This window comes from Bidens hawaiensis, unplaced genomic scaffold (assembly GCF_021521415.1).
Source record: "Bidens hawaiensis isolate Kalapana, Puna unplaced genomic scaffold, B.hawaiensis_p1.1 tig00015979_1, whole genome shotgun sequence".
NCBI classification, from domain to species: domain Eukaryota; kingdom Viridiplantae; phylum Streptophyta; class Magnoliopsida; order Asterales; family Asteraceae; genus Bidens; species Bidens hawaiensis.
This window is the reverse complement of record NW_027492441.1, coordinates 341,448-344,889: the sequence shown is the minus strand read 5'-3', so window position 1 is coordinate 344,889 and position 3,442 is coordinate 341,448. Positions and strand designations below refer to the sequence as shown.

General features: G+C 37.2%; 1 pseudogene; it reads right to left on the bottom strand.

The window, feature by feature from the left end:
• Positions 1 to 882: 882 nt before the first annotated feature.
• LOC143550282 (uncharacterized) lies at positions 883 to 2,218 on the bottom strand (annotated as a pseudogene).
• Positions 2,219 to 3,442: the final 1,224 nt, after the last annotated feature.

Below are 3,442 nucleotides of genomic sequence, written 5' to 3'. Positions count from 1 at the left end.
AGTCATAATACACTCATAAACGATTTGATAACATCAATTCCGAATTAAGATGCGAAGATTAAGCTACAAGAATGCGAAATGGGTCGCGGGTTGGGTTCAAAACGGGTTTGGGTCGGATCCAGGTTCAACAGATTTGGATAATAGTAGGAGTTATAATAATATAGTATTTGCATTTTAGCCCCTAGAGATTCAAAATGGAAACATGATTGGGTAAAGGTTATAGTTTGGGTAATTTTTGCCAAAATATGAAAGTATTTTTATATAATTAATTAAACCATAATATAATAAAAATTAACTTACTCGATACACGTGATATTTTACGGATAAAATTTCCCGAACAATAAAAACGGTCGGGTTATGATTAGTTAATATTAATTTGGAAAAACCGAGTTGTTACACATTTTCCGTCATATTATCATTATTTCTTTTAGTAAAAATATGTGTAAAGATATGCGTAGTGGATGGACTACAAATTGGGCGAATTCTGACACGTGACGCCGAGTCAGCAAATGTTAGGAATTTGTTTTTGTGGTGTAATGGTTTTGTAGCACCTTCGGTGCCACGTCACCCTTTTTTTATTATTTTATTTTTGTAATTAAAGTAAATAAACAAAAACCATTTAAGTTATTAAAATTTATTAAATTAACTAAATAAAAGAAATATAAAATATAATCAAAATAAAAAACACACCAAAAATAAATAAAAAATACATATAAAAATACTAATATTCGTCTTCTTCCTCGTCTTCCTCATCGTCTTCATCTCCTCCCCATCCTCGTTTTCCTCCTCGTCTTCGTATTCGTCCTCTACTTCAACAGGAGGATTATCCCACACGTGTTGAACCAAATCCGCCTTAAGTTGGTTATGTATCTCACTTGATGTTTACTCGTGAAGGTTTTGCGTTCGTTGCTCTGCGGTTGGCGGAGGAAACTGTTCTTGAACGCTTTCTGGTATATAGTGTTGACATATTGCTTTGCCAGTGTCTTATAAAATCATATTATGCAATATGATACACGTATACATGGCATCGCTCATTTTTGTCATCGTCCATACACGACATGGGTTTTTTCACATAATGCCAACGTTTTTTTAGAACCCCGAAACACCTCTCGATATCCCTTCGCGAGGACCCTTGCTTTTTCTTAAAGTATTCTCTTTTTTCTTCGATCGGGTCTTGAAACGTTTTGACGATGATCGAGTACTCTGGATATATCCCATCTCCCAAATCATATCTGTGACAATAGAAGGTGTCGTTGGCATAAAACGGTAAAACCGGCATGCTTCGGCTGATGTAATACTCTAGCACGGCGGATGCGTCGAGAACATTTATGTCGTTGTTGGAACCGACGGAGCCGAAGTAGGCCGACCATATCCAAAGGTCGTGTGAACAAATTGCTTGAAGACTAACCATTGGCACTCCATGGTAACCACGAGTGTATTGACCTCGCCATGCGGTTGGACAGTTGCCCCATTCCCAATGCATGCAATCTATACTCCCGATCATGTCGGGAAAAGAATGTTTGTTTTCGTGTACATCGTATATGCGAGTCAGATCGTTTGAAGTTGGAATCCTCGGATAATGACCAGCGTATAATTGTATTATTCCTATACAAATAAATTATTAAAAAATATCTATATTATAAACAATAATTAATGTAAACAATTTAAATTTTACCGATGCAAAATTTCTCCAACACGTCTCGCGTCGTTTTCTCAGCTATCTTTAAATACTCGTCGTTGATGTCAGTCGTGTTGCCGTATGGCGAGTATGCGTAGCGCCGAAGTACACTTTTGGATGGCGGTGAATCTTAAATATCCTCTTGCGTCGGGTTTTTGTTGAAAATGCGTATACTCTCGCTCCAAATCTCCCACGATGAGCAAATATAAACGCTTAGACATTCGAAAACGACGTTGAAACATAGCGTCGTTATATGTAGGTGTGTCGTTGAAGTAGTCCTTCATCAAACGAGTGTTCGCTTCGGTACGATCCCGATGGATATACGATCGCCTACGTGGCAACGAAGAGCTTGTAGAGCCAGACGCTATCGCATTGGCGATGACCCGCATTTCGTTTATGACATCTTTTGTCTCCTCAGACACTCGTTGTTGCACTTGACAAATTCTCTGACTCTCCTTAATTACTTGAACCCAAATTTCGGAAGAGTTCGGGTTATTGGGGGAATCCATTTTGAGATAGAATAAAATGAAAATGTGAAGAAGTATGAAATGGTGAAAATGGTTGAATTAGTTTGGTATTTGTGTTTGAGTATGTGTATGATATGGTGAAAAATAGGTTGAATTGGTTTGGTATTTATATTAAGTTTTAATTAATTTTTTTATTTTATTTTTTAAATTATGACCGTTCAACGGTCAAAACATTTAAATATTATTATTTTCTTTTCGCCGGGGGGGGGGGGGGCGGTGTTGTAGCCCCTATTGTCACACCCCCTTCTAGGGCCTAGGAGCGTGACCCAACAGTTGGTATCGTGATTGTAAATATACACATACGGTCGTACTCCCTGCAGGAGAGCGTCCTACGACCAAGGGTGGTGCGATTATACCCATATATCGCATAGTACCACCTATGTAAGGATCCAGACATATGTATACCGCAGCCTGAGGGCTAGGTTTATACCCATAGTTATAACGGTTTTAGGAACACATAGTTCCTTGTAAACAATTTCATATAACAAGTTGACTCTTTTGAAAACAAGTTTAAAAGTTTGGGGGCGTATTCACCTTGTCTCTTTAGGATCGGCTTCACTCACCGTCCAAGGGTCTTTCCCTTTCTTTTATCTCGAACCTATAGTTACGAGTATAAATGTTTGTTAGTCGGATACACGATCCGGCTTAAGACCTTTAGTCTTATATCTCAATCCTCGATTGAACCTCTAGTTCAATTCTTATTTACTTGAAAACCTCTTGTTTAAAAGTAAATTATAAACCTTTAGTTTATATGAAAATCCGACGGTTCTTCTTCTCCAAGAAACGTAATCTTTTTATTATTTAAGAATACTCTTTATTCTTTAAATAATATATTCATAACAAAGAATATAATCATATATACTTACACACATATATATGTATCATAATATTCAATAATCAAACTTTCATTCGTTTCTTTGTTATGTTTTCTTTTCTTTTCTTTTATCGAGGTATCGAGTATAACCTCGACTTAAGGCTTAAGCCTTTAATATAATATTGAATTATATTAAGTTAGATATTACGCCTAACCTCAAGTGGCGTACAGAAACTCTAGAGAAATGAGCACCACTCGACGCCGCTTTACTTTTCTCAACTTTGATATGCCAACTTCAACACTCGTCGACACGTCTTTTGGGACTTTTTCCCATTACAACAATGCCTTCTTGATGAATGAGGGTGGAAGGCGGCACAAATTTCAAGGAATCGTTGATACACAGTTGAAGGTTCGGGACACGTT